The sequence below is a fragment of the Aquila chrysaetos genome, chromosome 25, assembly GCF_900496995.4.
Source record: "Aquila chrysaetos chrysaetos chromosome 25, bAquChr1.4, whole genome shotgun sequence".
Classification (NCBI taxonomy): Eukaryota; Metazoa; Chordata; class Aves; order Accipitriformes; family Accipitridae; genus Aquila; species Aquila chrysaetos.
In genome coordinates this window covers 6,370,538-6,380,916 of record NC_044028.1, presented here as the reverse complement: position 1 = coordinate 6,380,916, position 10,379 = coordinate 6,370,538, and positions in this window count along the sequence as shown.

Sequence of the window (10,379 nt, the reverse complement as noted above, 5' to 3'; positions counted from 1 at the left end):
CAGATTTTTGAGAAGAGGTTACAGAAATAACCCCAGGTTTTGCGGTGTGAGTGTCTTTCCACAAGGAGGGCTGGAGAAATGCATTTCCACATGTTCTTGTGTGAGGACCAGGGATGGTGGCTCAGGTCCAGCACCTGGGGTGAACACAGGCTGTGTTCTCTGAGGGGAATGTGGGTCTGGTGTGGAGCAGCGAGGGATGGATCGGGCTTGAGGCTGCTTTTCCTGGGAGCCTCTGGTCCAAACCTGGCCAAGGTCAGAGTTTGTTCTGTCATCCCACCAAGCTAGATAGACAGAGAGGACTTTCTTGTACACAGATCTTTTGGGTAGGACCATAAATCCCACATCCTTCTTGGTTTGTGAAGGTCTGAGGAACCAAGGACGTGGTTTTCCTGGTCCAAATTCCCCCTTTCCCCCGCCTGTAAGCGGGATGGTGGCTGCTCTGCTGCTGCTTCCCAACAGGGCCTGTGTTTCAGCTGCTCTCGGAGGACATGATAGCAAATCACTTTGGGAACCGTTTGTGATAAAAAGTGCAATACAAACAGATAATATCATCATACTCCACTATTAACAGGCTTAAATCCCAAGGATGGGGAGAAGCTCCTGTGGAGAGCAGAGCTATCTCTCAAACACTTCTGCTGCAATTTAAAAGCACTCCCTAGCTTGGCAAGGCTAATTTCACATCTCTTTTTCTCCAGGGAATATATCTGGGTTTCTCCCTGCTTGAGGCCGGAGCCCTCTGTGCTGATTAGATTCAGCTGGGGATTTTGGTTATCGCTCTCCGTGAGTCCCGATGGAGCGTGACGGAGGTGCCCAGCTGGGCTGCATCCCACACACCGACCTGCCTGTGCAGCCGTCCCCTGGGCGAGGACAGACCCTGGGGTGGCAACTTGTCTCCTTTCATCAGACCCCGCTCAGCTCTTGGCATGAGGTGCCTTTGCAGGCAAATCCCCCTCCCCAGGGGAAAACAGCTCCCTTCCCTGCAGGATTTTGCCCCGATCCGTCAGGATGCAAACTTGAATTAGCACGGCTATTTGGTGTATGCCTTGCCCACCTGCCTCCTCACCTCCTCTCCCATCCTTTTCTGGATCTCTTCAACCACCTTCTGGCAGGGTGATTTAAGCCTCCTCTTTGCGATGCGATGGATGAGGCCACCTCTAACGCCCGCAGTGACGCAGGGGAGGGATAGCTCATGGGAGCACAGGGCTGCACCTCTCGGGGCAGGCACTGAGGACAGCTGGGCAATCATTGTCCATTTTTATTTATTGCTGCCACTATGGTTCTTGCCTGGTCCATATGGGAGAGTCTCATGGGTGAGGCAGGAGAGTCAGTAAAAATAAAATAGAAAAGGAGAAAAGCATGAAAGGCAAAAATCCTTTTCTTAATTAAGCCAGATGTCCCACCCTTTCAGTTTGCATTGAGGGATAGAAATTGCTTTCTCAAATTATTTCTTTTGGCTGGAAAGGAGGCATTTATATCCAGATGTTGCTGGTGTGAAGGGTGTCTTGTCTGGGCTTTTTCATTTTGGTGGCTTTTCTGGAAAAGCCATGTTTTCATGCGTTAGGTTTTGTTTCTGCTTTGAACGGTGATTCACTGAGCCTTAACATGGGTCCCCCATGGCGCTGCCTGTGGAGGCAGCGGGGATGCCGGGGATGGGGGCTGGGTGCAGGGATGTCCTCGGCAGGAGGAACCGGGGGTAGTAAGTATTGAGGAGCTACAGCCTCGTAGTGCCTTCAGAAGAGCATCTTCAATCTCCGGTGCTCACTCTCCCACCAACACCAGCTCAATGCACGACTGGGCCCCAGTTCAGACACCACTTAGTTCTGACTGGTTTTAAGTCACTGCGTTTCCCTTCATTGTTTCTTTTGCAGTGGGGGCTTTTCCCCCACTCGGCATCATTTCCCTGCTCATCTCCGGCTCAGACAAGGCAGGAAACGTATTTTCAATGTATTAATTAAAATGTCTTTGCAGCAGAACATCTGCATGGAGAGCGATAGATCATCGAAGTGTGTGTGTGTGTGTGTGTGTGTGTGTGCGCGCGCGCGTTGCAAGCTTCCAGATAACGCATTGCTTTGCATAATTTATTCCAGCCAGCACAGCAAGAATTTTCATAGCCTGTGATCTTCAAGTATGCGATTATCAATCTGCGACTTGGCTCCACGTGACCCAAACATTAGATTATTGTCAGATAAACCTATAGGAGATGCAGGGCGTTTGGATCTCCATCACCTCCAGCCAAATGGGTTGCATGGGATGAGATCAAATGCTCTGTTTTGTTAGATCTCACAGTGCCGAAGTGATGGGTCTTCTCAGGTATTCATCACTGTCAGCTATTTGAGGAGAGGATGGTCTTTGCCAATGATGCTATTCAATTTTCTGACTGTTCAGCTCATATCGGTTTAGCTTGAAAGATAATAAGATAAGAAACAGAGACTTCCCAGTCAATAAAAGGAAACCTCAGAGGCTTTTTCCATCTTGCGTCTGTCATACTTTGTTGATATTTTAGCTGCAGAGCATTTGACAGCTGGTTGTAAACCTCTTATTTCCTCCTTTGAGAGAATTAAATGAAGAACATTTAATTTATCCCACAGAGGTTTCCCCAAGTGACCTGTGGAACAGGTCCCTTTCTGGCAGCTGGACCAAAATTGGAGGAATTTGGAGCTTTCTCCACCTGGGGGAGAAAAAAAGTGAATTCGTTACCTCTTCCCTTTCTTTTTCATCATCAAACCAATTCTGTGTTTTCCAGCACTGGTTCTACCTCCCCTGAGGACCATAAACCACCGTTGGCATCTGTGGGGCCAACTTGGCCCTGCCAGTGGCAACCAGCATCTCCTGAGTGGAGATCTTGATGCAGGATTGCACTGGGCTCCATCCATCTCCAGGCACTGGTACAACTGGGAATTGCAACAGGCACATGGTGGTCCCCCCTTGGGGTGGGCAGACACAGAGGCGGGTGCCCGGCTACATCGCTCGCTACATCCCAGCGTGTTTAGCAGGTCAGGACATTAACAGGCTAATGGTTAACGCCATTAACCAATATCAGGTGAAGGCTCCCCTAACTGTGCCAAGGGCAGGCAGCTGCTCAAAGCAGCGCAATAATTATGTATAGCCCAAGTAATTATTTTTGTCACATCTTCCTGGCAGGAGAAGACCGTTCGTGGGATGGGTTTAGCTACCTTCTGCAACGCGCCTATGTCTTATTTATCCAGAACAATACGCTCAGCGTGATTTTTCTGTCTCCTTTTTCCTTTTAACGTCGTTTCCAGCCCACACTGCTTTTAATTCGGCAAGGTAAATTGAGATTGGGAGGGGAAGCTGCAGAAATCCTCCAAACTCCCATTCTCTGAGCAAAATACTCCTCTGGGATCTGACGGCATTGCTGAATAGCAGGTCCTTCCCTTCCCAAGGGGCTTGTGAGTCTCAGCAGAGACAAATGCTATTTTGGATGGCTGTAGTCACCGCATGGCTGGGTCTCGTCGTAGGATCTGCTCGCAGCTTTGCAGCCTGGCAGCTCCTTCCTTACCTGGATCCCTCTGAGTCAGCGGCCCGGCGTGCTGTGCTATTGTGAAAATTGTGTCAATAAAAGGGGAAGTACCCCAGCGCTGCCTTCGGAGTCCTGGCACTCCGGGGTGGTGTGGATGGAGGAGAGTCGCTCCCCACACTCTTATTTAAAGGCTGCGTTCAGATTGCTTGGAGTCAGATAAAGAAGATGAAGGACTCCGGGGTCTCCGCTCGCAGAGATCCAGGGGGAAAGCTGGGGAAAAGGAGATGCACTGCGTGACTCATTCTGAACCCATTTCCAAATCTCCTGAAGACATTCGTGTTTGCCTGGATCTCCGGTCAGCCTTAAAATAGGAGAGAAAGTTGAGGTGGTGTCATTAATCCCAGATTTGGTGTAGTGGATAGCTGGATTCCCATCTGAATTTCCAGTTTGTCCACTGCTTTCACACATCTTAGTTTTTTTCTGCTTTTCAGAGCCAAAATGTTTAAGTGGCCACAGCTGTGACCTAACCAATCCTGTCCTGTAGCTTCACCTGCACACCTAAGCTGTTCTCTCCTCTTCCCCCCATCTCCCTTTGGCCCAAAACACAATTACTCTTAAATAGCCAGGTAGCCACACACAGGAACCGGTAGCCAGTCTCCACGGTGGCAGTCAGAATATTGCACTGCCATTTCTCCTTGTTGTGGGCATCTTGAAAATGCAGCTTGAAGGTCCTGGTGAGGTTTCCCTGTCTGGATTTAGCACCCCTCATCTGTTGTATCTGCTGTGGAGTTACACAGCCATGAAAGACACACTCTATTTTGCATGGGGACAACCTCCGAGACTGTTTAATACATGAGTGCTCGCTCAAAGGTGTCCTTTCATTTACTGCTTTCACCATCAGCAATCTATAAAAGTTTAGGGTGCCTTCGAGAATCGCTTGCTTTAACATCTTTGCCTTGGTAGCAGAGCAGCTGCTCCTGGTGCAAACAGGCATCTCCCGGTCCCCTCCCTGCTGCGTCGGAGCATCACCCGTCCCTCTGTCTTGGCTTTCTCCCTCCTCCTTCCTCTTCCTCTGGGTCTACTTGGAAAGTGTTTGCTATAACTATTGAAATGGATATAGTGCAGTTTGGGGAGAAGATGCTGTTTAAAGCTCTTTAATTTAAAGGATGCTAATTCACTCCGCTCCAGCCTCGGGTGAGTTATCCAGCTACATGCAAGCCTCCTTTTCTCCGGGTGTCAAATGGGAGGATGATCTTCCTCGGTCAATATTTAGAGACTTTGCTGAGCCCATGGCCCACAGGGCATCCTGCAGAGGATGGCGGGGGGGGGGGGAGCAGGGAGTTCGCAGGAGTCAGAGAGCCTTTGTGGCACTGTCCCCATGGACCTGGAGCCGGGGTGCTCCCGTGGATGCTACAGCCCTGGCTGGGGGCTCCCTGGGGCCAGCCCCTTCTGCAAACTCTCTCTTGTCTGTCCTGCTTGGAACCACAGCACAGCAGGAACTTGAGGCGGGGCTGTGTTCAGCAGCCAGGGATTGGTGTGAAGGCAGTTGCTGGGAATAATAATAAGAAACTTGGCTACAGATCATCCCGCAGCCACTGCTGGCCTCCAGCAGGTCGGGTGCTCCAAGGGCTGTAGCTAACCCATGTGAAAAATTGGCTGGAGACCTCCCTGCAAACCAGGTGCTGCCTCCAAGACAAGCTGGATAAATAGCTATTCAAGCCAGGGGGGCAGCTCCGGTGAGAAGCCACAGGGTAATTCCCCGTGCTTAAAAGACCCCCCACCGGCTACCATCCCAAATTATTCCTGTCCTGTGCCCGAGCATGCTCTGTTATCTCTCAGGCTGTTCCACATCCCCCCGTGCAATTGCTCTGCAATCTCCCCCCGTGCGATATTGCGGGATATTCCACTGCATTAGCAAGTCGAACTTGTTTTTACTGCCCAATGTCTCTCTATGCAATATTTCACTGTCTCGCTGGCTATTATCCTGGCGGCACAAAGTCCCATTGAAATTCATGGTGCAAGTCGCCCATTTGTTTCCTTTGAGCTTTGCAGGGTTGTTCTATGCAGCTTTATGCATATCATTTTTGCTATGCAAAGTGAGGGTAATGACTTTACCTGCCCTCTTTCAAAGCGCTGAACAAAGCCTGTCCCCATGCTGTAGACTGATTTTGGAGTATTTGCTCTAGGGTTTGGGAGGGATGAATCAGAGCTCTTGGGGAATGTGCAATCTGATGCTCTGTAAATAAAAAGAAAGTCATGCTGCATCTACATGTCTCTGAGGCAGGCGTGTGCTCCCTGTCAACCTTTCTTGCTGGGGATCAGCTTCAGGGATGGCTTTGGCAAAGCCGAGTAACTTCATCTCAATGACAGCCTTGGAATAGCATCACTCGCTTTGGCCAGTGCCACCTTGACAAGCCTTGAACCAGCTCTGGCTTTTAAGGGACAGATGAGGTCCCTCACGCGTGACAAGGTGAGACTCCTTGAGCAAAGGGTCACTGGAGATGTCCTCAGATGGACACCAGGAGTGTAGGAGAACTGAAGGCACAGCAGCAAAGGCAAGGTTTTGCTGTGAAGACCTTCAGACCCAGGCTGACTTGCCTCCATCACCACCCCAAAGGACACTAAACCTTGGGTACCAGCAGCATGCCTTTAACGTCTTAAACAAGGCCCACAAATCAGTGGCCATTTGTGAAAATGGGGGTCGTAATGCCTATGCCTGGGTCTGTGCAGTGCCAAGAAGGGCAGAGACAAGTCTTTTCTCTCCATCCACTGGTGTTTGGAGGTGGCTAAGCACGCAGGGTGGATTTTGGACATTGCCCTGGGACGCATGGTTTGAAATGTGTGTTTCGTTGGGCCGTGACCCAAATTGCAACTTGAAGATTTGATGGCAGACTCCTTGGTTTGAAAGTACCCGCAAGCCAAGACTTATTCACCAAGGAGAGTTGTGAATAACACCAAACAAGTGCACTGGAGAATTTCTCATTCTCTTCATGGACAATGTGTGTATGAGGGGAAAAAAAAAGACAAAAATCTTTAAAGAAATTACTCATTGTGAATTATTCACACTGTTTACTTGCTTGGAGGTCCTCAGGTGGAAGGTGCTCTGTAATTTGCACTACCCCCGGGGCCTTTGCAAAGGACACCCAACCTTTGCTGCACTGAATCTGAAGTCATAGCGGTAGGATCCCTCGTGCTCCACAGGGATGCAAACATGGTAGGGAGATAGCGATCAGTATCAATGAGGAGGAATAGGACCAAATCAAGCCCATTTTCAAACTTTGGTGGTCAATACAAGCAGGACCTGGTGTAGGGAAGCGTCTCCGCTTTGAGAGGTGCTTGAGTGGTTGAGTGTCTGTATGGCAACTCCACTGTCCTCATGGACATCACCTTAGCTGCCAGGCCCAGCAAGTAAAGGTAGATCTAGAGATCAAACCAGTCCTGGATGTCTCCACAAGCTCCAGGTGGGATGCCCTAAGCAAAGCAATTCATCATGCACAAGCACTCTGCACCTGGGCTGTGGGCTGGCAGAAGTCCTCTGTCCCCACCGCTGATACCTTTCGCTGATGTAAAATTGACTTCTTCAGAGTTTCAAAGACAAAAATGAAAAAGAAAATCAGAACAAATGGGAATCTATAAAAACGCATCCAAGCTGCCGAGTCTACAGCAGATATGATTTGCAATGGATGAGGTATTAGCACCCTGAAAAATTGGGGGTAATGGTGTGCAGTAATATTTGTCATCACCAAGGCTGAGTATATTAAACAAAAATGTTCTGAAATGCAGCTTCTGCCTAAGCCCGGTAACTCTTTCCCAGATGTAAATATCGCAGTTGTTTTCCAAGCATTCTTTAAATACCGTAAGGCCTTAGTCCACTTACAGCACTAACAGCCCGTAAAATGTCATTTTTTGTTTTCTAATTAGTCTGATGATTTTTAGATAGGATTTGACAACAACAGCAAAGAAGCATTTCAGGCTGCAAAAAACCATCCCTCGGATGGCGAGTCACCCACAGCCACGCTTGCGCATCGCTGGGAACCGCACGGCAGCATCCCCTCGTATTGCTGGGTGGTGACTCGGTGGTGGGGCAGATCTACTCACTCTCCAAGCTGGGGGACACCAGCCAGCCTTGGAGGGACGTGAAGGAGGGACACCATGCCCTTCTCGCAAGAATCGTTCTCCTTTTTTGCTGGCAAGAGCTCCCTGTCATGGCACGTTTTGCACATGCCCGTGGCAGGAGCAGGGAGCTGCAGGCGTAGCCCTCGTGGGAGCCCTCGGTGGAGCGAGGCTGGTTGGACTTTTGCTCTCTGTGCGTGGTGGGTCGTTGCTGTTATGGGTCTCACTGGGGGGGGTTCAGGCCCTTGTCATTTTTAAGACACTTGAAGCCATCGCTTTTGGGGGGAGAGGAATGGTGTAACTGAGCAAAGGACCCCAGACCTCCATCCCTTGCCCCACATGGGGTCCTATGAAGGTAAGGTGGGGGACATCTGACTCTCCCCCAGGCTCTGCACAGAGGCAGCCACAAGGCTGTCACGTTGCCACCTTTCCCTCCGGACTCCCCTGTCTTGGGGGGTGCTTTCCTCAAAGCACAATCACTGCAACACAAAGAGAATCCAGAGTTGAGCCCTGCTGCTGTGGGCAACGCACAGGAGACAGCTCAGTCCCTGCCCTGAGCAAGGCCAGGAGGGATGTCCCTCGCCCAAGGTCACACCGCATTTCAAGAGCCATTGATGTCCTTATCTAGCTTAACACCTCCCCATCCTGCACGGATAAACGGAGCACTGCCCAGCCAACGCTCTGTCCCTTGGCCAGCATTTCCCTTCCAGGTGATGCTACAAAAGGCAGCAGAAGAGCTCTCGTTTCCGTACCACCTCCACATTGCTGGGAGAAGCAGCCAATGTTTTATTAACCACCTCTCCCTCCTGTACCACTTGTTAAACTGGGTTAGGACTGCTCGAACCTGCTGTGTCAGATGTCTTCTTCTACTGGTTGAGGGGAAGGGCCCGCAGAGGCTCTCCTGACCCGAGACACCTTTCTCACAGCACTGCTCGCGCCGTCTCACATAAATAGATCAGTCATCCCAGCAAGACTACGTCTTCTTTTACTCCTTCCTGTCTTTAATAATATTATCAATGTCTGGTTTAGATTTTTACTAAATATAGGGCCAGAAGCTGGGCTGGCGTCACTTCCTCCCAGACAAACTGGAACAGCTCGCTCAGAAATAATTCTTTTATTAATTTATCTTGGTTTGCAAAGTTGTTTGATTGCACCAAGTCTTTCCACCCCCCGTTGTCCTGGCAGCAGGTAGGAATGATGCTGTTTTAAAGCCTGTTCTTGATCCATGGGTGACGCTCGAGGTTTGGGGGGGCTGCCTCTCCCAAAGCAACCCTGGGGAGTTGGGCGCTGCGTGCCAGCGGGCAGCAAATTTGCAAAGAGCCTTTTACAAACCTTCCCTCTCCGAGCTGCTGATCTCCATGGGTGAAGACTTGCAATGGAGCACAGTGCCGGTGGCATCCCTGTCCCCTCCGGGTGATTCTTCTTCCAGCTACAGGGGCCAGATCCAGCTCCAGGGCAGGCACAAACCCGCGGTGTTTCTGGCTGCCCCAGGGATTGTGTGGCACCGAGGAGGGGACTGCACCCTGAGATACCCTGCTCCTGGCACTGGCAGGGACCTGGCAGTGTCCTTTCCCTGCCCAGGGAGACGTGACAGCTCATTGATACAAGCCCTGGGCTCTAAAGCCTTCTCCAGCAAAGCCGAGGAAGGATGGGACCCCTTATCTCCAGCCTTCCCAGGAAGACATTTGACCCCAGAGCCACCCTCATTGTGCCCCACTGCCTATTTCATGGCACTGCCTGTGCATTTATTAGTCCAAAGCAATTTCAACAGGAACTTCTTGACTTCAGGGCATCCCAGGGGATGTGGGAGAAATGGGATATCCCTACTCCAGGGAGGGAGAGGTCTCCCATGCTTCAAGGGCGTAAGCCCAGGTGATGGTGGGGACGGGGAAGAGGAAGGGGAAGGGGAATGGAAGAACCCCAGAGCAACCAGCTCGCGCAGAGACCAAGCCCCACAACCTCCGCAGCGGGTCGGAGGCCAGATCAGGGCTACGGTGCAGAGGGTGCTGGGGCCCTTCTCCCTGCCCCATCCTCTCCATCACGCAGGGGTGTCTCCTGCGTTTCCATGGGCGCTTCCCCGGGGCTGTGTGTCTAACGCAGCCGAGCGCCGTGCCAGGTTGCCAGCTGCTGTTTGGAGAGGGGCCATGGCTTGCCTGTTCCCAGGCTGTCTCCCAGCTCTATTACTCCACGCTTCAGGTTTTTTGGCTGTGGTGGTGGTGGTGGTGGTGTTGCTATTAAACTGAAAGGAGTGAAATTTCTCTTCTGCACCCCACCTTTTCTGTTTCCCCTGCCACTTCCTTGCAGGGCTGCAAAAGGGACTTGCAGTCTTGGAGATAGTTTTGGAGATGGCTTGAGACACCTTGGGTCATCACAAGAAATGCACCGGCCAGCCCTTACCTCAAATGACAGTGCCTGGGGGGAGAGAAGAGCACTTTTAATCCGAGGGCCGGCTCAGTGCCAGCCACACTTTAATCACCCTGAAGTTGTGTGTTGTGTTGCTAAACCAGCATAAAAAAAAAAAAACAAAAATGGGTTTTTTGGAGGTGGGGTGGTGGCAGTCTCTGCGTCAGGTCAGGGGTGGCCTGGGGCAGGAGGATGCCTGGGAAGGGCTGAGCAGAGGGGCTGGGGACCCCGGGGGGGCTGCGGGCAGAGGTCCTGGCTCAGCCCCATCGCTGTCCCGGCTCTTCCAGCCAGCTTGCCCCAGCCCCATGCTCCCAGTGTCACCTGGCGCTGCCCAGTTGGGCCCAGTTTGACCCATAAAGGTTCAGGTTTTGGGTGGGTGGGG